At 46.8% G+C, this 26,379-nt stretch overlaps 2 pseudogenes; both read right to left on the bottom strand.

Moving 5' to 3' along the window:
* Positions 1-11,557: 11,557 nt before the first annotated feature.
* On the bottom strand, positions 11,558-13,028 carry LOC136552202 (thaumatin-like protein 1b; annotated as a pseudogene).
* Positions 13,029-17,652: 4,624 nt separating this feature from the next.
* On the bottom strand, positions 17,653-20,269 carry LOC136552201 (uncharacterized; annotated as a pseudogene).
* Between the last annotated feature and the right edge of the window lie 6,110 nt (positions 20,270-26,379).

Below are 26,379 nucleotides of genomic sequence, written 5' to 3'. Positions count from 1 at the left end.
GCGCGACGGCAGCCCAATCGGCCCAGATGTGGTATTTATCATAGAATCAAAGGAACTTCTTTTCGGTGAACTACATGTTGTTATCTGTGATGATAGAGTTTGGGACTTCAAAGCGATGGATGATATCGAGGAAGAACAGCACGGCTTGCTCAGACTTCATCATGGAGATCGATCGAGCTTACATCCATTTTGTAAACTTGTCTATAGTGACAAGCAAGTGGGTGTAGCCTCTAGGCACCCTCTTGAGAGGTCCAACCAGATCAAGCCCCCTAAACCATGAATGGCCACGTGATAGGGATCAGTCTAGAGTGGTTGGGCCAGTAGGTGAATCTATCGAGCATAGTACTAACACCCTTCATAGGTGTGTATGATCCATTCGGCGTCGGCTACAGCGGTGGGCCAGTAGAAGCCCTGTCGAAATGCATTTCTGACTAGGGTTCTAGGCGTGGCATGGTGACCATAGACCCCACCATGGATATCGCTCAACAAACGCTTCCCTTGTTCGATGGGGATGCAGCGCTGTAGGATCCCAGTGTGGCTTCGCTTGTAGAGTTTGCCCTCCATAAGAACAAAGGACTTGGTGCCACATGCAAGCCATTGAGCCTCCATCTTGTCTGTCGGTAGTGCATCACGGAGGAGGTAGTCAAGGTAGAGCGTCCTCCAGTCAACCAGAGGCTCAGGCTTTATCATTGGGTCCTCTTTGAGCTCCATGACTTCGGGGCCAGACGTAGCCGATGGTTGGTTAGCCCCCGGGCCTATATTGGATGGACCGTAACCACCTTGTTCTAACCCCTCGTAGCGAACTAAGGGCTTGTGCTGGTCGCTAGCGAAAAAGCCTGTCGGCACCGGCTCTCGGCCGGATGCTGCTTTTGCAAGCGCGTCGACCGCCTCATTGAGGTGCCTATGGATATGATTGAGCTTCGAGGCCGTTGAACTTGTCCTCTAACCGATGGACTTCTCAACAGTATGTGGCCATCTTGGCATCGTGGTAGCTTGACTCCTTCATGACTTGGTCGACAATCAGCTAGGAATCTCCTCAAACGTCGAGGCGTCGGATGCCCAACTCGATGGCAATGCGTAGGTCATTGATGAGCGCCTCATATTTGGCCGCATTGTTGGAGGAGGGAAAATGGATATGAACCATGTACCTCATGCATACCCCAAGGGGCGACATGAAGACCAGCCCCATGTCGGCGCCCTTCTTCATCAATGATCCATCGAAGTACATCATCTAATACTCTTGATCAACGACCGCTGGTGGCATTTGGACCTCGGTCCATTCCACGATGAAATCAGCCAATAACTGGGACTTGATGGCCATCTGGGAGGCATATGCAATGCCCTGACCCATCAGCTCGAGTGCCCATTTCGTGGTTCTTCCCATGGCATCCTAGGTTCTAGATGACCTCGCCGAGGGAAAATGACATTACGACTGTCACCAAATGTGACTCGAAGTAGTGGCGTAGTTTCCTTTTGGTGATGAGGATGGCTAGAGAAGCTTCTAGATTTGGGGGTAGCAGGTCTTCGAGTCAGATAGGACCTCGTTGATGTAGTACATAGGGCGCTGTACTTTGAGGGTGTGCCCTTCTTCTTCCCGCTCCACCACCAGGGCGGCGCTAACCACTTGCGTGGTGGCCGCAATGTAGAGTAGGAGGGGTTCTCCATTGGTTGGAGGAACTAGGATCAGGGCTTTTATTAGAAGCAGCTTGACCATGTCAAGTGCCTCTTGGGCCTTGGACGTCCATTCAAAGTGGTCGACCTTCTTCAGAAGTCGATAAAGGGGGAGACCTCATTCGCTAAGGCGTGAGATGAAGCGGCTAAGTGCGGCAAGGCACCCAGTAACCCAGCTGTACTCCTTTTATGTTCTGAATTGGGCACATCCTAGTGATGGCTGAGATCTTCTTCGGGTTGGCTTTGATGCCACGCTCGGAGACGATGAAACCAAGCAGCATGCCCCTCGGGACCCCAAAAATGCACTTCTCGGGATTGAGTTTGATGTTGTTTGCTCAGAGTTTTGCAAAGGTCTGCTCAAGATCGGCTATGAGGTGGTCAGCCTATTTGGACTTGACCACGATGTCATCAATGTAGGCCTCAATGGTTTGCCTGATGAGGTCCCCAAAACAATTGAGCATACAACGCTGGTACGTAGCCCCAGCATTCTTTAGACTGAACTGGCATTGTCATGTAGCAGAACAATCCGAAGGGGGTGATGAAAGATGTTGTGAGCTGGTCGGACTCTTTCATCGTGATTTGATGGTATCTGGAGTACGCATCAAGGAAGCAGAGGGTTTTGCACCCTGAGGTAGAGTCAACTATTTGGTCTATGCATGGCAAAGGAAACAGATCCTTTGGGCATGCCTTGTTGAGGCATGTGTAGTCAACACACATCCTCCATTTCCTACTCTTCTTTTCTACAAGAATGGGATTGGCTAACCACTCTGGGTGGTGCACTTCCTTGATGAATCCGGCCACCAAAAGCTTTGTGATCTCCTCGTCGATGGTCCTACGTTTCCCCTTATCGAAGCGATGCAGACGTTGTTTCGCCAGCTTGGAGCCTAGGCATATCTTCAAGGCGTGCCCGGCGACTTCCCTTGGAATGTCTGGCATATCCAAGGGTTTCCACGCAAAGATTCTCTGTTGGCGCGGAGGAAGCCGATGAGCATGTTTTTCTATTCAGAGGAAAGCGTGGTACCAATGCGCACTATTTTGCCCTTGGTGCTCCCGGGGTCTACTAGGACTTCCTTAGAGCCCTCCACTGGCTCGAAGGACCCAATCAACTGCTTGGGGCCAGGTGCTTCTTCAGTGACCTCCTTTCTGAGAGCTGCGAGCTCTACAAAGGCTACGATCGCTGCGGCGTGATCGCAGCACTCTACTTCGCACTTGTAGGTGCGCTGAAAGGAGGTGTCGATGGTGATGACCCCACCTGGGCCCGACATCTTTAGCTTGAGGTAGGTGTAGTTGGGGACGGCCATGAACTTCGCGTAGCATGGTCATCCTAGGATGGCGTGGTAGGTTTCATGGAACCCAACCACTTTGAAGGTGAGGGTCTCCGTCCTATAGTTGAATGGACCCCCGAAGGTGATGGGCAGGTCAATCTACCAAAGCGGCATAGCTTGCTTTCTAGGCATGATGCCATGAAAAGGTGCTCTAGTCAGCCAGACGCGTGCTCGATCGAAGCCCATGGCGTCGAGCGTCTCAGTGTACATGATGTTGAGGCTACTGCCTTATCCATCAGCACTTTGGTGAGCCACTTTGTGCCGACATTTGAGTTAACCATGAGTGGGTGTCTTCTTGGCTATGGGGCACTCTTCGGGTGATTGGTCTGATCGAAGGTCATAGTGGACTTTGACCATGGGAGGAAGGTAGGTGTGGCTAGTTCGGTCGCAGAGACCTCGCGGCATGCAATCTTCTAGCGGCGCTTGGAGTCGTAGGCCTCCGATCCTCCAAAGATCATGAGGCAGCCATCCGGTGTTGGAAAGCCATCATCCTTCTCCTCGGCGTCATCCGTGGTAGGGTCAGGGTCCTTCCCATGCTCTCCTTTATTGGAGCCTCCGAACAAGGACCGCTTCATGAGGGCATAGTCCTTGTATAGATGCTTGAAGGGGAAGGCATGGTTTGGGCATGGCCCCTCGAGTAGTTTTTTGAAGTGGTTTGGAGTGCCCTCCGTGGCCTTCCGACCACCCCTGTGGTCAGCGGCAGCCATGAGAGAGCCCTCATGCCATTGCTTCTTATTCTTCTTTTTGGCGGGATGGTTGAAGGTGCCTTCACCAGCATCCTCGTCCTACCTCGCCTTGCTATTGAGGCAATCGAAGATCGCTCCGACCGCTTATTCACCCGAGGCGTGGCTGGTGGCGATGTTAAGGAGTTCCTTGGTGGTCCGTAGGCCCTTGTGCCCTAGCTTGTGAACCAAGGACTCACAGGTGGTCCTAGATAGGAAAGCCCTATAACATCGGTGTCAGCGACTGTTAGGCAGCTCGTTGCATTACTAGGAGAAGCACCGGATGTACCCATGGAGGGTTTCTCTGGCCTTCTACCGGTAGTTCTTGAGGTCTCATGGGTTCCTAGGGCGCTTGTATGTGCCCTAAAAGTTTCCTATGAAGGTCTCCTTCAAGTTCACCCAACTCTAGATTCTGTTGGATGGCTGGTGTTTCAACCATGTTTGTGCTGAATCGGCTAAGAACAGTGGAAGGTTGCAGATAATGAAATTGTCATTATTCGCACCACCGGCTTGGTAGGCAAGCCAATAATCCTCGAGCCATAGTCCAGGGTTTGTCTCCCTAGAGTACTTTGAGATGTTGGTTGGTGGTCGGTACCTTGGTGGGAAGGCAGCGTTGAGGATGTGTCGACCGAATGCCTAAGGCCCTAGTAGGCCGGGGCTCGAGCTTCGGTCCTACTGCTGTTGTAGTGTCCACCATAGTGAGGGTGATAGCCGCGGCTAGCTCCCTCTCTCGGGTCGTTGTGAGTATGCCTACGAGCATCGAGGGTGTTGCATCACGGTTGTGGCCGAGACACTGATGCACCTGGACCACGATGCACTACCCACCGCTTTGTGGCGCCTAGTGGACCGATGCGTCCCTGCCAGGACACTCTAAGAGCATGCGCTGGTTGGCGTCAAGCTCACGTCGCTAAGACAATGAGCTCTCGACCTACTGTGCCACCACATGTTCGAGCAGCGTGCAAATCTCACGATGGGCCTGATGATCCTTGGGCGTCGCGGCCTCTAGGAGGCATGGAGCAAGGCCACCGTGGCGGCAATGTTCTGGCTTGCTTGGATGAAATGAGGGAGGGCTTCATCGTCGGCGATGATCCTTCGATTCACGTCGCGGGCTATGGCGCCTGCACGCCCCCCATCTCTGTGGCGCTCGATTTCCTAATCGAGCTTTGTGCATTCCTGCTCGAGCAGGAGCCACGCTTCCTTGATCTCTCGGTGTCCGGCTTTTAGCTACTCCACCCACATGCAAGGTGGAGCCACTGTCTCCCCCTCGGCCTTGTCGTCAAGGTTGTTCACTGGGGTAGCCTCCTCCTCATGGATGCTTTCGACATGTCCCTCAGAGGTACCCATCATGAAGCATTCGCGAGAGGGATAATGGCTTCCCCTGCTAGATTCGGAGGCAGAGGGCGACTCTAGTTCCTCTGCCAGGTGGTCATGGAAAGATTTCACGATGTGTTCGATCACCCCCATGAATTCGTCGTTCATGGGAGGTGGAACCATGTGTTGTGCCACAAGGTGGCTAACGGTCGTCGTAGCATTGCGGAGACCGAACGGAAGCACTGTCGGGGTGCTCCGTATGAGGTGTTCTAGAGAGAGGGGCTCCCCTCTGGTGAGCAGCACCATGTCATTGGCATAAGAGAAGGTGAGGCGGTGTGGGTCCTCCCTGGACGGCTGGGGTTCAGGGAGATGCCAAGCTGGCACTCAAGCCTCCCATAGTCAAGGTCGATGGAGGGGGACGTTGGATGGCGGCATGAGCCAATGCCAACTCTCCTCCTATCGTGATGATGAAGTCTAGGTCCCTGAAGCGCACGTGTGCGCCCAAGACCCAGCTAATACCGTGACTAGCCATCTGTGGCCAAATGTTAATGTCGGAACGCGCAAAAGGCCCCTACCTGGCGTGCAACTATCGATGTTTCGAGTAAACAACAACGAGTAAATTTGTGTTATTACGCGTCTATCCCAGATGGTATGCTAAAAAGACACAAGGTTTATACTAGTTTGGGCAAAATATCCCTACGTCCAGTTCATGGCTGTTGCTCGTGTTATTAGCACTAAAAAGTTTATAGTAGGGGTTACAAACAGACGAGAGAGGGACAGGTCCCAAGTCTCTAATGGAAAGGTCGAATGGGTGTTGAGAGCTTGGTCGCTACTTAGCTATGTGTGATGTGATGTGTGGTGTCTTGAATCGATCCCTTAGTGGGGTGCCCTGCCGTCCCTTTTATAGGCCAAGAGAGAGCAGGGATTACAGATGGGAGAAAGAAGAAAAACCAGAGGGAAAGGAGGTCCTTCAAAGGTACCAGGTCTTCCTTTTCCTCTATGCGAGCCCCGGTGACATGGCAGGTGGTGCTAGGGATAGCCCCATGCTGGGAGCATGTCCGTTGATCCTATCATGTCCTGGCATGGTCAGCAAGTTGTCACGTCCCATCCTGCCCCGGTGGGCGGCGTGGTGGACCAGGGTGCTAATCCGCGGCCATACAGGGAGCAGACAGTGTAGAGACCGCTCATCCGTTACTGTAGGTGATGCGAGTTTCCTCCTAGACCGTAGTGGTTGTCGTGAGCTTCCATCAGGATCTGTGCCCAAGGGCAAATGGCGGCACCCACAACACTGTAAGACAAATGTCGACGCCTATGACACTGTTCGGGCTCTAACATGCCTGGAAGGGCTTAAAGTGCCCATCTTGTCACATCCTAACGATACTTTCCTACAGGCATGTAGGGTATGGTCCTCAGTATTGCGGTTTACTTGAGTGCCCTGCCTTATCTACGCATGTAGTTATGAAGGAGCAACGCGCAGACGTCAGGCGAGGCAGAGCCAGTACCCAGACGTCGGGCGAGGCAGAGCTAGTCCCTAGACGTCGGGCGAGGCAGAGCCAGCTCTCAGACGTTGGGCGAGGCGGAGCCAGTCCCTAGACATCGGGTGAGGCGGAGCCAGTACCCAAACGTCGAGCGAGGCAGAGCTAGTACCTAGACGTCGGGCTAGGCAGAGCCAGTCCCTAGACATCGGGCGAGACGGAGCTAGCCCTTAGACATCAAGCGAGACAGAGCCAACCCTCAGGGGTCGGTCGAGACGGAGTTTGCCCTCAGACGTCGGGCGAAGCAAAGCTAGCCCTCAGATGTTGGACGAGGCGGAGCCAGCCCTCGGGGGTCTAGCGAGACGGAGTTTGCCCTCAGACGCCGGGCAAGGCAGAGCCAGCAATCAGACGTTGGGCGAGGTGGAGCCAACCCTTGGGGGTTGGGAGAGACGGAGTTTGTCCTCAGACGTCGGGCGAGGCGGAGCCAGCCCTTAGACGTCGGATGAAACAGAGCCCACAACCTTGGTGGTTTGGACGAAGTGGGACCCACTAGGAAACGTAGTGCCGTTCTTGATCGCTCTGATGAATTAGCGTTGATGGGTATCAACTCATCTTCTTTGGGTACCCTACTTTTAGTCCCCGACAATATAATACTACATAGAGGATATTTGCTTGATGATCGCGAAAGTAGGTAAATTATATGCAGATTTAGGGTTACTTTCTAATTAAGAACATATTTAAGAGTATTTCTAAATCTCACTCTCTAAATCATTGTTTGAAGAGATATTTGTATAAAAATCAATTTCTATATATTTTCACTCTCCAACAGTTTTTTATATCTCATGCGTACTCTAGAGAGTCATTCTCGTCTTTAATTTTTGGCTAGCGAAAAATCTAGAATGGAATATGGCTATATTTGAATGACCATATAGAAAAGTTGTTGGAAGGTAGGTTTTCACCAAAATCTCTATTCCTAGCATCTAGAAAAGATATGGAGTCTCTTGGAGATGCTCTAATAGTGGCTTATTTATATGTAAAACATGGGTACTTTAGATTATTTTTTATAATGGCACTGATAGATATTTTAATTTAGGCATTATTGATTTAGGAGTTATTTTATACTATTCATAAGGCTAGAGGGTGGAAGTGGGCAACCTTCATGCTTACTATTATCAATGATGAATATAGCGCTAGATATTTTATTTTAGTAATTTTTTGATTATTTTGTTCTAGCTTGTCTTGTGATCATTAACATGAAAGATTTATTTATTCGTAGATGGTAAAGGCTGCGACATTATTTAGTCATGGGATTTTTGGGATCTTTAAATCAAGGCCACGTTTGGATCTTAAAAAACAAGAATGAGGTAGAAAATTAAGAATGAGATCTAGAATCCACCTATCTACCCTAAATATATTATGTGGATTTTTTACTATACAAAGACAATAATCACTATCAAAATGAGATCCAATGATCTCTTGTTTCTTTTTATCTAGATTCTATATTCACTATCTAGAATTCTCCTCACTATTTGGAAAAAGTCCACGTTATCTCCCTCAATTTTTGCGAAAGTCTGTTTTTCATCCCTGAACAAAGTCATACATGATCCAATGAGTATGAAATTTTTACTACAGTTCAATCATACAATAATTAGCCCACATAAAAATTTCATCTCAAATGGACCATAGAAACTACAACTATGAATTATTCTAATTAATTATAAAAAATCATATATCTAAAGCCACAGCAAAAACTTTGTACTAAAGCATACCATATTATATGTTCATTGTGTATATCTACTCATGTGGAGTCCAATAAAATTAGATTTTCTATTTTATAGTTTTTCTGTGATTTATTATGATTTTTCAAAGATTCTAACAAAATAAATAAATAAATAAGAAAAAGATAAAACTGCCTTTAAAACTGCTTATAACAGGGCCAGGGAGGTAAGATGAATGGTTTTAAAAGTTGAGGGAGACGTTTTGCATGGTTTTGGAGTTCCGAGAGAAAAAACGGACTTTCGCGAAAATTGAGAGAGGTAATATGGACTATTTTCTAAAAATAAGATCCAAACAAGCCCTAATAAACCTTTTCCTCCGCTCTAGTGGGATGAATGGATGCCTAACGAAGCGACGATGCAATGAAGCCACCCAATAGCAAATGGGTCACTCTCATCTACATCTGGGACAGCTACTGCATATAGGATATTTCCTTGATGACAATAAAGTAGGCAATTTATATGCAGATTCTGGGTTAATTTCTAGTGATGGCACATTTATATGTAAAAATAGGGATACTTTATATTATGTTTCACAATAGCATTGTCGGTATTTTAATTTAGACATTGATTTAGGAGTTACTTTAGACTATTCTTCATAATGGTTGAGGGTGGAAGTGGGCAACTTTAGAAAGGAAAATGAGTCTCATGGTTACTGTTGTCAATGATGAATATAGTGCCGGGTGTTTTATCTTAACTAATTAATTATTTTTTCCTGGAATGACTTGTGATGATTAACGTGGAAGATATTTTTCTGTAGACGGTAAATACTGAGACATTATTTAGTTCCTAGGATTGTTGGGATCTTTATATTAAGCCTTTTCATGAAACGCAGAGAGCCAAGAAGGCCCAATAGCAAATGGGCTACTCGCATCTACATCTGGGAGACTGGGACAGCTACTGCATGTATGCATTGCCTTTTTTTAGTTAATCATCGGCAATTTTTTATTGAGCAGATTGCACCAGCCTTTTCAAACTCGTTTGGAGTCATCACATACTAGTTCTCTATCTCTATATCTATTATCAATACACAAACCTAGAATTCTAAACTTATTAATCGCGTCACTAGAACTCGAAATATTATTAATCACCATATAAATTTGCCTATGTGGCAAGTGGCACGGTAGCTGTCAGAAGATTCGGGCTGGCCTAAATAATAATTCTAAATAAATCCTAAAGGTCCACTCACACGCATGGTGCGGTGGGAGACTTTAGTCTCACATTGCTACTCTAGGAATGGCTGCGACGTGTGTATATATTTGGGACGAGACGTCGTCCTCAGTACACACAATTCATCTCCTCCTCTTACCATTGTGCTGCTCTGCCGTCGTCTTTCCCATCCCGTCGTCGATGTGGCATCGGTGCCGGGAGAGTAGGTCTCCAAAGCCTACGTCCACTCATGTCCTTGCACGGGGTAGGGGCCATATCAGGTTTTTGGAAGCGCCGCGCGACTACTTGTTGAACGTCTTCTTCTCTTTACGCCGGTGTTCGTGGATCTCCATCAACCGTCTGTTTCGCCGACAACCCCACTATAAGAATGCCTATACTTTCTCTGTTGTTTATTCTTGCATTCCTTCTGTTACCTCGGTTCGTAGCGCTAGGCTTAAATCGCACACCTATGAAATATGTTGTTGTTCGTTTTCTTAATATCGGAATTAATTTATGTGTCACTAAATTGCTTTTATTTCCAACAGTAACATGGTCACGTGAGGGAGAGTAGCACAAAAGGAAGTTGATATACTTTGAAGGGTGATTTGATAAAATGCTAAGTAGGCTATTCAACACCGGTCTGAAGTGTGTAGACCTCGAGTGGCTGAACCAGAATAAGTCTAGAGACCTAAATAGGAAAAATATATTCTAGGGAGATAGCTGGAAAAACAAGTTTTACTCGTGACGATTTTTAATCGGCATCAACACTTGCAAATACAGGAGTGGAAAGAGTCCATGGTTATTGGATTTCACCGATGGTCAAACACCCTTTGCCCTACGTGTGCAAGATTTCACTGATGGTCAAACACTCTTTGCTCTACGCTGTGCAGGATATCAGAATCTGCCATGTGCCATGAATACGCATGCAGATGCAGTGGCACAGTGCACCGTGCATGCTCCAGTGAAATGGACCCAGCCATTCATTCACCTTTCACTCTTTCAGGCAGCCGCAGGCAGCCAGTTTATCTGCTGCCATTGCCAAACTTGTAGTCTGGCCGATTGCTTAAAATCATGCCTGAATCAGATTGCCGTAACTCAGTCCGTACAACTGTGCCAGCAGGTTTCACAAACTGGCTACGGCGGTATCAAAACAAGCAGTAACCAACAAGCACCATGTTCGTTTAGGTTTGTTTGGCTTATAAGTCATGACTGAGAGTACAGTTGGCTGATTTGGTCTGAGAGAAAAATATTGTCCGTTGGCTGAGAAGCTATGACTTATAAGCCAAATACGACCAAACAGATCCATCCCTGCGCTTGCTTAAACAATTAAACCTTCCTTTGCCAGGAGTATCCGATGTACCAACTCATGGCGAGAACCCTTTTTTTCAAAGAAGATGGGAAGCTGAAAAGAAAAAAATAACCATCCGATAGATCTTTGGGACCTCAGGGTTCGGAGTTGAGAAACCGTGAGAAATGAGTTAAGGCCCTATCCGCTTCGCTGAAAAAATAAGCTAAAATACTGTTTCAACTAATTTATTGTGAGAGTAAAACACTAAGTACAAGGCGTAATGTGATTCACCAACCCGTCGTCTCTACACATTTCCCCAGGGCCCCATTCCACCTGGTTCTGTTCTATTCTCCCATCTCGAAAAGAATCAATCGATGCAAATACAGGCCTTATTTAGTTCCAAAAATTTTTTCTAAAAAGTGCTACAATAGTTATCACATCGAATCTTGCGATACGTGCATGGAGCATTAAATATAGACGAAAAAAACTAATTGCACAGTTTGGTTGGAAATCGCGAGACGAACGTTTTGAGCCTAATTAGTCCATAATTAAACACTAATTGCCAAATAAAAACGAAAGTACTACAGTAGCCAAATTCCCAAATTTCACCCAACTAAACAATGCCACAATCGAATTGGTTGCTGCATTCTGAATTCTCAATCTGAAACTGAAGATGCCACTCACAGACTCACTCCATTCGACCACTCCTATCCCAAATCCCAACTAATCAATCCAGGTCTGCACCGGTACAGCGAAATCATGCTCCTCGATCCGAAATAAACTAATAATAATCTGTACAATTAGCAATATGGCCCGAGGTCAAAGCGTCCAGGCCGACCGGGATGGGCGCCCGCGCGGCTGCACCTGCACGAGGGCTGCCGTGCCCCTGTGCCTCGGCGCTGGGCGTGGGCGGTGCACGCGGGGCGGCGGGGGGACGACGGCCCATGGCGCGTGGCCTTGCTCGCTCTACAACCGCAGCCGGCGGTGCGGGGCGACGCAGAGCCACGTGAACGCGGCGGCCGCGAGCGCGAGGTCGCACGGAGCCGACCTGGACGGCGCCGACGCGTAGGCGTACGGGTACGAGGATCCGTCTCCCCGGCCGGCGAAGGAGACCGTGTCGTTGACCAGAGGCAGGCCGGCCGGGTTCGTGCTGCTGCTGCTCACGGACGACTTGAGGCTGGTGCAATGCAGACAAAAAGTTGAGTTAGCGACAAGGCAACGGCAGGGAGGTGAGTTTGCAACGTTTGCTTGGGCGTGACGCGCGTGACACGACTTGTCATTGTGTCAACCACACGCATTTGACATCTCAATGATAAATAAACGTTAAATCACGTACATGCATGTTCTTTGATCTATCATTTGTTCCATTCATACCAAAATGCATGATCTTATTGGTAGTTGGCTTTGTTACCTGGAGATGCTTGGGCAGAACGTGATGAGGTAACTGGCGGTGCCGGAGGTGCAGGTAAAGGTTGACGTGGCGTCGTCGTAGGCGTAGCTGTAGGCGCGCGGGCAGGCGTTCTTGAAGAACTGCGAGCTGGCGGACGGCTGGCACGTGGCGGGGGTGCTGTAGTCGCCGCTGCAGCAGTCCTGGGGCCGCCCGTACGCCCCGCACGCGCTCTTGCAGGCGATGCCGGCGCCGTCGGAGCCCACCACCCTGAGGTCGGCGGGGCACGGCCCGTTGAGGTCCACCAGGCATCCCCGTGGCGCCGCAGGTGGCGCCGGCCCCGGCGGCGCCGCCCTGCGGCACCACGACCATCGGCAGGTTGGACCCGTCCACCAGGCTCACGTCGTAGAAGTCGTTCCCGCCGGCGCCGTCCAGCGTGAACTCCGCGAGCGTGGTGGGCGGTGCGGCCCCGCCGCCCGCGCACTCCATCGTCCCCGACCCGCACTCGCCCGTGGCGCAGGCGAACCGGCCGGAGCCCTGGTCGTCCGCGGCGCACAGCGTGCGGCCCCATATGCGGCCCGACCACGCCGCGGGCACGTCCACAGCGCGCGACTCCCCCGGCGCCAGCGCGAAGCCCGTGGTGGGCAGCGGTGGCGACCCCGCGCTCGACAGCAGCCCCGGCCACACCGTGTAGCCGCAGGAGTTGGTCAGCGTGAACGTCGTCGCGGACACCATGGCCCCTGCACAACGCAGCAAACACGGCATTGTAAGGAAGGATCGTGGACAGCAAACACAACATCAAGGGTGGCGGCGTCGTACCGGAGAGTGAGCTCAGAAGGATAGAAATGGGAAGCATCAGATGGATCGCCATTGCAGAAAGCTGGAGTGCTCGCTTGATCAGAGGAGACGGTTGCTCAGTGCTTCGTTCTTGATTTGTTTGGAGTTTGTAGGCGGGGCCGATGCAATCATGTGCCGACTTATAAGAGCAGGGCTCGGACATGGAAGCTCGTGATGGACGGTGGCCCGTGTAGGGGGGTTCAGGGACGCAGTGTTCGGTCAACAGGTTGTCCTGTACACTCATCAACCGCATCAATACGGCTGCTGCATGACTGCATCGGACAGCGCTGTCTCGTTCTCGTGGCGCCTCTGCCACTGGCCCTTGATGCAGCTGGCACAACGTTCGAGTGTGAACCTCCCAATCGGAGGCCTCCACGTGGTTTGCGTCAGTCGTCAGCCAGAAACAGCCAGCATCTCATGTGCACGCCCAGTATGCAAGATTGCAACTTATGAAACGCTGGAGGGGAAGAAGATAAACCCGGTAGCAAGAATGCATAATTACCGATGTGTGCTGTGGCGTCAAATTCTAATGATGATCACTTAATGTTTTTACCATGGTCACTTTACGCTACATCACCGATCTACTCGTCTTTACAGAAGCTTGAAGCGAAGGCATTGAAACGGGGAGAGGGAACATCGGCATCGTGGATCTAGAGGAGATGCGCATGGCCTATGCGTGGAGCTGCAGTCTTGCTCGAGACATTCGTCACCCCCACACCCCCACCCCCACCCACAGCCGCCGGTCAGGGCGGCCGCCAAGCGGGATTCGCGGCGGAGAATCTCACTGTGAGCCTGGAATTCGCTGCCAAGTGCCAATTGAATTGTGTGCGCATCGGCATCTACTCGCTCTGTCCAGAACGCAACTACGGGTCACGTGCTATCAAAAGTGATTTATATTTGATCAAATTTCTAACGAATATTATTCATATTTACGACTCTGAAATAATGTATTATAAAAATACATTTCATAATTAATCTAATAATATTTATTTGATACCATAAATATTAATATTTTTTAATCTATAATCGATCGATAACTCAGTAAAATTGCATTTTCCTAGAGGGAGTACATTTCTTCATATCTTTATCCCATCTCTGCGATCACAGGCTCGCAGCTTCACGACTGTTCACCCGACATGGGGGGCGAAAATACACTCTGCTTCCATCTCATTGATCCACGGGTGAAATGTAATACACATTTCTATGGAAAAAATTCAATGTTATTTCTTTCTGCCTACACCCGTTTATGCAACGTGTTAAATCCATAGTCTTGCCCAGTTTATATACTGTAGTACGGAGTAACGTCGAGTCACGCTCTCCTTTTTTTTTTTTTTTTTTGCCCCGTTCGCTTGGAAGAATTATGGAGGAATCTGAATGAATTTGGAGAAATTTGTGAGAGGGAAACAATGTTCTGGATAAAAAAAGAAGCGAATCAAGTCGGGTTTAAAGGCACGCGAACGGGGCCTTTGAAGCGTTCGGGCAAAAGATTCAAACTTTCTAACCTCCGACTTGGTTTAAGCATTTCCTGGGCGGACGAGCCTTAGGCCCCGTTCAGCTTATCAGAAGCCGGCTTGTTCGGCTTCTTTTTTCAGCCGGAACAGTATTTTTCTCTCACAATAATTCAGCCAGAATAGTGTTTTCAGTCAGTTTCAGCCATGTTTCAGCAAGCCGAATGGGGCCTTAGGATGCAAATGGATCGGATACGGACAGATATTACCGATATTATATTTGTTTTCATATTTCTAATTGGATTTGAACGTGGATAATATCAGCTATGTCATATAGAATACAATTGGATATCGTCATCATAAATATACGCTTTGAGTGTTCGGATACGGGTACAGTATCGGATTTAGAATATCCGACCTCGGAAACAGAAAGATCTGAGCTCCTCTAAGCGGTTTCGGTCTCGAATGCGATCGAAAAATATCTGTAACATTTACACATCTTTGGAATCCAGGAATGATAAAACATAAGAATAAGATAGGAATGCAAGTGCAAAATAGAGGAATAAAAAACATAGGAATTTTCTACGTTAAGATATTTGGATAGGCAAAGGAGAAACGTAGGAATCTTAAAAGGACCTTCGGTGTAGAATAGAACTGCTTTCTTAATTAACCTAATTACTGTATTCCACTCCCTTGATGAGACATAAGCTGCTCCCATAAATCTATTGTTTGCCTAGTTCCTTGTGCATAGCATTTTTTTTTCCATGAGGTCTAGGTGAATTGTTTTTTCTCTGTACTTTTCCTATGGAATTGGAGGGAAAGGAAAGTTTCCTTTACAATTCCTATGAGCAATTCAGTAAATAGAACTTGCCTCCTACGTACCAAAGGCTGCTACACGAAGGAATTTGAATCCTTTGTTTTTCCTTCATTTTTCCTCCATTTCAAAAGAATTTGAGGAGTAAATAGAACTTGCTTTCTTAATCAACCTAATTATTCCATTTCACTCCCATTGATTAAACACACAAGCTGCTCCTGGAAATACACTGTTTTGCCTTGTTCTTTGTACATAGGAATTTTTCCATGAGGTCTAAGTGGATTGTTTTCTTCCTATAGTTTCTCTGTGCAATTAAAGGGAAAGGAAAGTTTCCTTTAGAAATCCTATTATTAATTCCTACAAACCAAAGACCGCAAGAGGAGGACCAATTCATACGAATTTGAATACTTTGTTTTTCCTCCATTCCAAATGAGGCCTAATTGTTATCCACCTAACAACAATTTTACTAGCTAGGTCAACTAACTAACAGCTCATAGTTAGTTAGCTAATACTCTCCTCCGTCCCTAAATAAATCAATTTCTAGAGTCAGTGTCAGTCAAAAATTTTTAAGTTTGACTAATTTTATAAGAAAGAGTAACAACATCTATGACATAAAATAAGTACATTATGAAAATATATTCTATTGTAAATCTAATGATACTAATTTGATACCATAAATCTTAACATTTTTTCTTGAAATTCATTCAAAGTTTTAAAAAGTTTGACTTAAGACAACTATAGGAATCTATTTATTAATGGACTAGAGAGACTATTAGCTATGAGTTACTCCTCTCCGTTCCAAATTATAGTCGCTTTAACTTTTTTGGTATATCAAATTTGTTATCTACGTACATTGTAAATTTGATGTACCGACTTATAATTTGGAAAAAAAAATTGGAACGGAGGGAGTACTAGCCAGACAGGACCATGGTATTCGAAAATCGAAAACCAAGTTGGACTTCCTATTTAGCCGGCATGCTGGCCTTTTCCTCCTCCCTCGTGAGATGGTTGGCAGGCTAACGTGAACACGCCCAGGCCCATTGAGCGGTCCACGTAAAAGGTAGCCCGCATTGCAGCTTTATCCCAATTCACACCGGCCCAAGTACCCCTAGTAATGCCGTTTATATAGATTTTAAAAAAAAAAATCAATTTACTGTACATCTCTTGGTGCTTTCCATACGAGTATACGACAGTTCGCTAGATACAATATTCAGAGGAGGCGCAGTTTTGACAATTGGCCTCCTCTGCACACAAGATAAATCTGTCAAACTGCAAGCCTCGAAGCAAATGAAAGGAAAACCATTCAAGAACACAACCATGTCCAGGGAGATGGACCACCCCACCGATCCGAATAGTGAGTTGGCAGTGACGGGTCCAAAGGAAAGCAGGAAACAACCAAATCAGGAAACAGGACAGATATTGGTACTGTAAAGAATGGAAGAGCTCCACATGGTGGTCACGCTACATGCACTGATTCACGTCCAGTTCCTACCGCAGGACCGTCTGCTACTGTGAACAACAGAGGACCTGACCTGCATGGGGAGGAAAAAGAATAATTATGGAATCAAGATTGAGATCCAAAGCCAAGATGAAATGTGCACAAAACAAAAGATACTGAAAAGGAGAAAATACCCTGAACCATGTTTCGTGCACACCGAAAAAGTTCAATGCTATCTTGGAACGATGCAAAACCAATCATAGGGAAACAGAAAGTTACAACAGAATCAGCTGGTCCTTGCTGAGACATTTTTGTCAGTGGATAATTGATCAAAAGGTCACATCACATAACAAGAAACTGACTACTTTTTTGGGGGGTTTGGAGAAACAATGGGGCACCTTAAAGGTAGGCAAAATACTAGGCCATACATCACAGGTCATCTTACATGAAGGTTTTGAAGCAAAATTACCTGTTCTTGGTACTGGATTGATGGAAGAACTGCGGGACAAGAACCAGACAATGCTAGACTTCTCGACATTTTTGACAAATGGCATTTTCAACTGTTCAGTTTCAGACAATCCAAAGACACAAGTACATTAGAACATGAGACTGGCAGTTGGAAAACTGAACATGTGGTAAAGTATACTGTTGACTAGTGAATGGACAGGATTAGAACCTCATATTACACCTTAAGCATAAAGGAATGAGGCACATTGTCAAGAACTGAACGGTAGAACATAACTGCAACCTTCTTTTTCAGATGCTACTTACAAGAAACAGTCAAGCGAGCATGAGGTCAGATGCAAGGAAAAATTTACACTCAGTTATAAGAAAACTTCTCTGATGAATGAGTCAACAATGTGAAGATCACGACCTCCAACTGAGCATGAAACATAAAGGAATGGGGGGTGCATAGTCAGCAAGTGGACATAAAACAAAATTAGCAAATTTCTGAATTCAAATGATACCTACAAGAAAGAGTCAAAGAAAACCATGGGGTCAAGTGCACGAAAATAATATTATGGTCTTGGATTTAAGAAAATTTTTCAGATTGATGAGTGAAATGTAATATACACGATACATCATTAGGCCAAAGAGAGTACAAGATGCTAATCTCCCAAAAACTATACCACCAACAAGCGGAATTGGAGTTCTGAACATCCAAGCCTACAAACAAAACTTCCCTGTATCGAGAACCCAACCAGAGGTGTAACATCAACAACTTTTGCCATGCCGGGAATCAAAAAGGTTTAGCCAGAGTATAGATAGAAGCCGTTGGATGTATATACAGTACTTGGCCAATCCAAAGAAGAACGCCTTAAAATTCCTCTTTCATGCCTTTCCACAGCAGGTAATCTAATGATAGCCTTTTGCGCCTCTGGATTGATACAGTTCCAATCTGATCTTTGCTTCTAGCAACAAGTTGTCTATTACTGGGTCTTGCATCATGTAAGCTTGCTTGGAAGCCCATTCGAGCACCGTGAGGATTTCTGCTTGTGCCAACTCCTCGCTGTCTGGGACATTGTGTGCAATGTAGCATACAAGGGTGAGTGAAGCAATCTGAACCACCTGCTCACTGAAATACACAAGCTGAACTAGGTGCTTCGCTCCGCCTGCACTGATGATCGCTTTAGAATGGTCAACGTGCAGGTAATTATCCGTGCACGCAAACTTGGTCAGGGCAATTGCTGCTTCTCGAGAGACATCTGCTTCCCTCTCATCAAGAAGCTTCACCAATGGTCCAATAATCCGAGTCTCTGTAGCACGGAAGGTTCTGGACAAGCAACCTAGTGAGATAATGCAGGGAATTAGGAGATCATCATACTCAGCCTTCTCAACAACACGTAGGAGCTGGTCAACAACAGCCCGGGCAGCAGGAGAAGTTGGCTTGAATGCTGATCGTCGTAGGTCGGAATTCTGCTCGGCCACGCAGCAGATCTCCATGAGAGCCATTGCGGAATTATATTGCACGTCACCTTCACCTTTCTCAAGAAGAACAGCAAAGCAGAGCAGAGCCCTTGACTCTGTGATGTTCTTACAGATGGCTGCATTTCCCTTGGCAAGCTGCCACAACGCCTTAGCTGCATTGGCCTTCATGTATGCCTTTGTCTCAGGGTCCTCGAACTCCCTGCCCCTTGTACTCGTTCCTGACAATGACGCATTGTGCTGCTTCGTTGCCACGACACCACCATTAGTAGGTATGTTGTGCTTACCACTGCCTCCATTAGACTTGGCAGCCATGGTGGACTGCACCAAACTGTGGATCTCATTCTTGCTCTGGGAAGCGTGGCCAGCCGGGATACCTCATGCCGCCGCCGTGCTCCCCTGCATCCAGTAAGTCCGGCTGAACTGCAGAACCGGTGCTGTTCTTTTTGTCCATTAGCACGGAATGTATTGACATCTTGGACGTGATGGCGTACTTGGAGTGTTCCTGCACCGTCTCGAAAGCGATGTGGCCGACGAGCAGCCGGATCACGTTGTGCTGCGCGAAGGCGTCCTGGCACTTGGGGTGGTTGGCAGCGAGCTCCGAGACGGCCCAGGCCACCATGGCCTGCACCTTCATGGGGCCCTCCTTGAGCACCTTGGCGAAGGCCAGGCACACCCCGGCCTGGACCATCTGCTCGACGCACTCCGGATCGCGGCCCAGGAGGCCGATGGCGAGCGCGCAGTTCTCCTGGCCCTCGAGATGCCCCTCCTTGACGAGCTTGAGCAGCGGCGGCACACCGTCCTCCTCTATGATGAGCTTCGAGTACCTGTCATTGTCGCGCGCCAGCGAGACGAGGCTGGCGGCGGCGTCAGCGCGGGCCTCGAGGTTGCCGGTGTAGAGCACGGCGATCTGCTCCCAGATGAGGAAGAGGATGGGCTCGTTCTGCGCGATAGGCGGGAGGCCGATGTGGGCGTCGAAGTCGTCGTCGTCGTTGGCCGACGAGGAGACGCGGAGGAGCCAGGAGAGGTCGCCGACGGAGTTGTCGAGCTGGTTGGTCATCTTCTTGAAGGAGCCCGCGGGGATGATGGTGAAGACGCGGCGGACGAGGCCGTGGGCGCGGCACTTGTCGACGAGGGCCAGCGCCTTGTCGAGCGCCTTCTCGGTGTCGTCGAAGATGCGGCGCGCGGGGCGCTCGTAGAGGTCGGCGCGCGCGGCCTGGCGGAGCAGCCCAGCGAGGCGCTCGACCTTGGCCTTGAGCTCCATGCACTCCTGCCGGAACGTGTAGGCCTCATCGGACCACTTTATTGCCTGCTCGGCGAGCTGGATCGGCCGCGCCAGGATCTGCTTGAGGTCGTCCATCCCGGCCGACGACGCGACGCTGCCCCCCTCGCCGCGGCGGCGCGGTCAAGCAACCGAATGGCGGCCAGCCCCCAGGCCCTGTCCCAGTCCCGCAGCCGGCGGTGGGCGGGCTGTTCGGTCCGGCCTTCCTCCCTGCCTCCTCCGCAGGGTGGGAATTGGGGGAGAATTGGAGGAGGAGGTGAACGGGGGGTGGGGGTGGCAGGGAGTTAATTTGGCATGGTTTTTGGTTTTTTTGGGCGAGGGCCGGGTTGGGCGCGCGCGCGTGCGTGAGCTCTGAGCTGGCTGCAGGCCGCGGAGACCACGGGACGGCAGCAACGGCCGTCGCGTCTCGTCTCGTCTCGTCTCGGCACGGTGTCCTGCCTGCGCAACATTCGCGGGCGGTGCGCCGGTGCCGCTGCGGGGTCAAATGCACAGCAGCGCCGAGGGATGGAATCGGAATCCACCGATCGGTTCGGCCGGCATCGGGGTGGTTGGCCCTTGCCTGCCTGCCTGTAGTTGGAGGCGGTAGCTGGGTCTGGCACTCTGGCTAGCTAGCGGGCGACGTGCCGGGCTGATTGTTTGGTGCCGCACCACGTGGATGGAGCGGTCCTGTCCTGCCCCGTGGCCAGTGGATAATGGCGATACAATTGCATGTTTGCAGCAGGCAGATTAGGCAGACCGGGTTGCAATTGCAATTGTGGTTCGGATGCATAGCATATGCTTGCAGAGTCTAGGCGCGTCTGGATTGGGATGTGCTTGTTATTAACGAGTTTATGCTGTGCACGTTTCGGTGGTGGAAACGCTGAGCATTTGCTGCCTTGCCTGCCTAGATTTTGGTCCATCACTGATATTGCAATGCTTTTTCAGATCCGGCTGCATTCACTAAATCTGTTTTTTTCATATCAATCATTTCTGGTACCAAGTTTCGATCTGACTTCAAGTATTCAATCAGCCTGTTTGCTGTCGATAAGTCGATTGTGCTGGTTTGTATGACTGATTTGTTGTGAGAGAAAAATACTGTACCATGACTGATAAGCCCTGGCTGAAACCAACAAACGAACAGACTGAATTTAGATTGCAAACTTTATATATTGTAGTACTAGACAATAGCCAAAACCAAATACACCTACTTTTCTTCATGCTGTTTTCATTTCCAAAGTGTTAGGTACGTTTAGTGGTTACAACTAATGAATTGTCAGTATTATATGTGGCATTTAATATTAGCCATCCCGGTGAAACAACCCCATTTATACCTTAAATGAATCAATTGGAGTAATCCATGTTCTTTGTCATAAAAAGATTAACAAAAAACAGAATTTAATCATTTATTTTCTGCCCACAAAAAAGGATCATTTATTTTCTCCAATTACAAATACACAAGGTACAGGTTTGTCCAAGGTAATAATGTCTATAAAAATGTATTGTTGTCTTATATGTGAAAAGAGTTATATCTTCCCATGAGAAAACATGTCATTTAGGATAATTTGTGGTTAAATTTGAAAATTAGATGTGCATATACATGTATACAAAATACTTCCAAAATGGCTTAGAATTGAAGGCTTTAAAGGAATACTGTAACACCTCTGGTGTTTTGACCTAGCACTAAAACTTGACATGTCATCATATGCATTGCAAAGCATTCATAAAGTAGAAAATTTTGAATGCATTTACTAAATAAGCTTTATTTCATAAGTTGTTATTTTATGTGATGTGATTCAAAACTCTAAATAAAGATCATGACCACAAGGGTCAAATTTTATGTGATCATGTGAGACCATGTGTCAATTGACTCAAACAACCCTAATGGGCCATGTTACTTGTCAAAAATCAAAGTTAAGTAAAAAGGTAAACAAATCAAATTTAAATTCAAATTCAAACCATAAAAGTCCTTTTTGCCTCTTTTGTCTAATTCAAAATCCATTTGGAATTTGGGGGTGTGACAAAAAAACAAAGTTGAAGCTTATTTTATAAGGATCAACTTTGGTATTCAAAGTTTTTAAAGTTTACATATAAAATTAGGAGTAATTTTGAAATGATTCAAATGCTCAAATGCACCCTAAATTCAAATTTCAAAATGGAGGCAGAATTTGAAAATGTTCATTTAAGCAAAGTTGTAGAACTTTTGATTTTGAACAACTTTTATTTTTGGATATTTTTGAGTTGTTATACAAATTTGAGAGTAATTTGTAAAATGAACTCAGTGGCAATTCTGTAATTCTTCTGAACAGTAGCACGACCACCGCCGGCGTCCTTTCTCTGGCCTTCCAGGCGCGCCCGTGGCCGCCCTCGGCTTCGCGCTGGCATGAGCGGCTCACTGCGTGTCACCCCCTCGCTCTCTTGGCCGCGCTATAAAGCCCCGATGCCGTCGTCTGTTTTTCTTTCTCTTCTCTATTTCCCGACGCCACCGCCTCAACTTGGGCGAGCTCCTCTCGCTTCCTCAGCCCAAACCAGCCTCGACAAAGCAGTGTTCCAACTCTGTCTCCTCCTTGTGAACCCATCCCACCAACTGTGGTTGTCTGAGTCCACCGAGAACCGCCGCTAATGACTCTTCTTCCTCGCGGTCGGCGACCTCGACCGAAGCTCCATTTCATCGCGGCCAGCATCATCTGGTGAGCCGTTGCCCTTGATAGTTGTCTCTACAGCTTCGTCTCGATGCTATAGTGCTTAATCCATTCTTGCTTAGTCGTTTTGCCCACTGCAGTCATTGGAACGCCATCATCGACGAGGTTCGCTCCACCGTGATCCCTGTCACCGTCGAAACGCGTCACCATAGCTTCTCCGGTCTCGCTCGTTGCTTCAACACATTCGGGGTGAGCCACTGATGCTTCATGGACTCTTTGTTTCACCGTTACCAGCCTTGTTCCGCCGGCGTAGCATTGTCGTGCTGCCACATCCACCATGGCCGGCATTAGTCTTGTTCCGTGTCGTAATCAACCTCCGTAATGCCACAGATCGATGCGCCTAGTCCTTGTGAACGTTGTGGTGCCTTTGCCTTCGCCGTTAGACTCATCGTCGGTGAGTTAGCGCCGGTCAGCACCGTCGTCGCCAGTGGTCAATGCCGAAGGTTAGGGATGACAAGTGGGTCCCGTATGTCAGCGACTGTGTAGTTCAAATGGATTTTTTTCTATTTTCAGAAATAGATGAATAGTGTTTGTTTTTGTTATTTTTGTGTAGATTTATTTAGAGCTCCAAAAATTACTGAAAAATTTTGTGTGACCTCTCTGTGATGAATATTATTTAGGAAAAATATGAAATATTGATTTACAGTACCTTTTGAATGTGATGAAAATTGCTTAATTAATTGATAAATATAATTTCCATAATTTTTGTAGGCCACTGTATAATTCCAAAAATTATGAAATTTGTTTTGGTACACTAATTTGTCATGAGGAAGCTTACATAAAATTTTGAGGTCATTTGGAACAAGTTTATTTTTGGGCTTATTTCCAAATTAATTCAAAAATGAATAAAAGCAAACCCTAAGTGTTAGATTAGTGTTTGATCTTGTTTTGGTCATGTTTGGTGACCAGTAGGGTTTCAAGATCAATTTGGTCAAGTCACTTGTGTGGTCCTTGATGGTAGAATTACAAGTTGGTTTTGTTGGCTTGTAACTGTACCGTGAAGGACAGTTGTACTCAAGGTGTTATTATATTTCATGTACCAAGAAAGTATCATGTTTACATTATCATTATATTGAAGCATATGTTATTATTTGGTGTAGAAACCGAGAGTGAATCGATCCTAGTTGAGCAAGTTGTGGAAGAATCCCCAGTTGTCTCGGGATTCGATATTTATGGTACTAATCCAGAACCCGAGATCGTCAACGAAGGCAAGCCCCGGTTTATGCATTAAACCATTACCTTGTTTACTTTGAAAAGTTTATCACCTATGTTACCTATTGTATTAAGTTGATTAATTCAAATGTTACCTACTTGATGCATTGCCTACCTTGTTAATTGTTTACCATCCTTGAAGATGATTTCATTTACAAAGACGTGGAATGCTTAGTATGCTTTATGGTAGGCTTTCAAAGTAAAAGTTTTGATACACTCAAAGATGACATTCTGTCCAAAGAAAGAAAAAAGATAGAATGAACTAGAGACTAGTCGGGTGGCTTATCCTGAATGTTGGGTAATGTTGCTGACTACGTCGCTTAAAGGCCACTCATTGTGGATCTTTTGAACAAGACACTTTGTAGTACTGGTCACATACTCCAGTAAGCCTACTTCGGCTAATCCAATACTAAGACGAATGCCCATGCACTGGGAGTGGAGAGATGGCGGGAGTATCATGTACCCTCATGGCTGGAATGTGGCCGGATTTGAGGTGTGCTGTGCTCTCGGGTGGCGTGGAGATGGCTTAGTATAGGAGGATCTGGTAGCGAGGTTGATATTTGCAAGATTAAGTTCTACATATGTCATGTGATAAGGAATCCCTAGCTAGGACTTGAATCAATTCGAATTGCCAGTGCTCCGTGGATATGGAGACTCGTTTCATTACAGAAGCAATGCAGGACTGGTGAATTACTAAAATTTGAGAAAAAGAATGGAATAAAAAGGATTGGAACATGGGATATGAACACTTAGTTTGAGATAATGAACTAAGAAGACTTAAGGGAAAAACTTGAAAATAGGATCAAGAATAGTAAGCTGTTGGCAAAGAACTTTTGAATCTTGCTACATCCTTACCTTGCCCCAACACCTGCATCTCTAAAGTCTTACAACCCCTTTACATCAGGTTAGTCTTGTTGAGTACTTTGTACTCAGGGTTTGTTAACCCTTGTTGCAGGAGAGTCGCATGCGCAGGCTTATTTTGGTCCCTGCTGCATGTCAGTGTTTGAAGTCGATGACGATGAGGAATGATGAATGGCCTTTGGACAAGGCACTAGTTTGTATGATAAATAATGTTAATGTAATATTATTCTGCTACTATGGTTGTATGACACTTATGGTTTTGTAAGTTTGAAACAACTGGTTTGTAAATTATGTTATCGTAAGACTTCCGCTATATTTTACTCTGATGTATATATTTGAATAAACTATTGTAATCTGCAATGTCTGTGATTGGGATCCTGTTTGGAAAAGATTCATGGATGATTCAGGGTTTTCTGAGGACACCCGACAGACCTGTTAAATTAGTTGGAAACTCAGTGTACTGCTATCAGAGGTCTGTTGAGACAACGATAGATACACATGGATCCTGATCTCTTAGGAGATTCTACCACAGCTAGTATCAGAGCAGGTCCTATCTAAGATCATTGTAGGTTACTTTGGAAAACCTTCAAATTGATTTGGATCAAAGAAAGTAAACTTGATATTTTAAAGTTCAAATTTCTTTCTTCTTATCTCTGATCTAGCCTCAATACTATCTTATTTGAAAGTTCATGACGGATAATATGATTAGGTTTGTCCTATATATTGAAAATCTAGTACTTTTGATTATATAAATCTTTTGTACCTAGATTCGTAAGATCGATTCATGCATCATGCTTGAACACCTTGCATAATAATTCTCCTTAAAAGTGGTTGGGTAAGTAATGTCAATCCCATTCTTGCTAACCTCCTTTATCCTCAAGCTATTCTTATAGTCCTACCCTAAATTCTACAGGCTATGGCAAAGACTAAGATAACCGCACACAAGTCCACTAGACCTCACGGAGTCCCTCATCACTAGTTGGCACCGTGAAACCACAAGCTTAGTGAAGGAAGTTCCAGGACCTTAGGAGATGAAGGATCTTCAAGTAATCCCACCAACATCGAGAACCTTACCATGGAGCTTAACACTCTTCATCGAGCTCATGCCAAAGATCAAGAGAAGCTGGAGGAAATGCGAAGGGACATCACCAAGAATACTGAGCTGCGGAATGAAGCCTAGACACGAGAGGATGCGGCCAACGAATGCATCCATGAGTTGGAGTTCTATGTAGAAGACCTAGAGATGGACAACGCCATTCTTCATGAGAATGTTCACATGATGTACGCTCAACTTCATCCTCCTCATGGGGATGGTGAAGTTACAGATGAAGAAATGATTGTAGATCTAGGAGAAATCCTACGATGATGAGGAGGATCCTGAGGAATTAGTGTACTTCTCAGATGAAGATGAGGTTTCGTTCTGGTATGAACACGGACGCTGATGATTGAGAGCTAGGAGTAGTAATAGTTCCTTTACTACTTTTCTAGTAAACCAGGGTTGTCTTGTGGGATACAAGACATGTAATATAAATAAGTAACCCTTTGTAGCATGAAACCTTTTAACTGCTTTCAATAAATAATAATGTACATAAACTGTGTCTCTCTAACAGATGCCTCATCCTATCACCCGAGCTGGTGTAAGTACCTCGCACGACCAGGATGATATCCCAAATCCTCCACCAATGCCTCCAACTATGGCAGATGCCATAGCCGCACTTGTCAATGCAACGGCAGATAATGCTAGGTTGTTAAGGGAATTGGCTCAGAACCAATAGGCACC

The sequence above is a fragment of the Miscanthus floridulus genome, chromosome 4 (genome assembly GCF_019320115.1).
Source record: "Miscanthus floridulus cultivar M001 chromosome 4, ASM1932011v1, whole genome shotgun sequence".
NCBI lineage: Eukaryota > Viridiplantae > Streptophyta > Magnoliopsida > Poales > Poaceae > Miscanthus > Miscanthus floridulus.
This window is presented reverse-complemented; position numbering and strand designations above follow the sequence as displayed.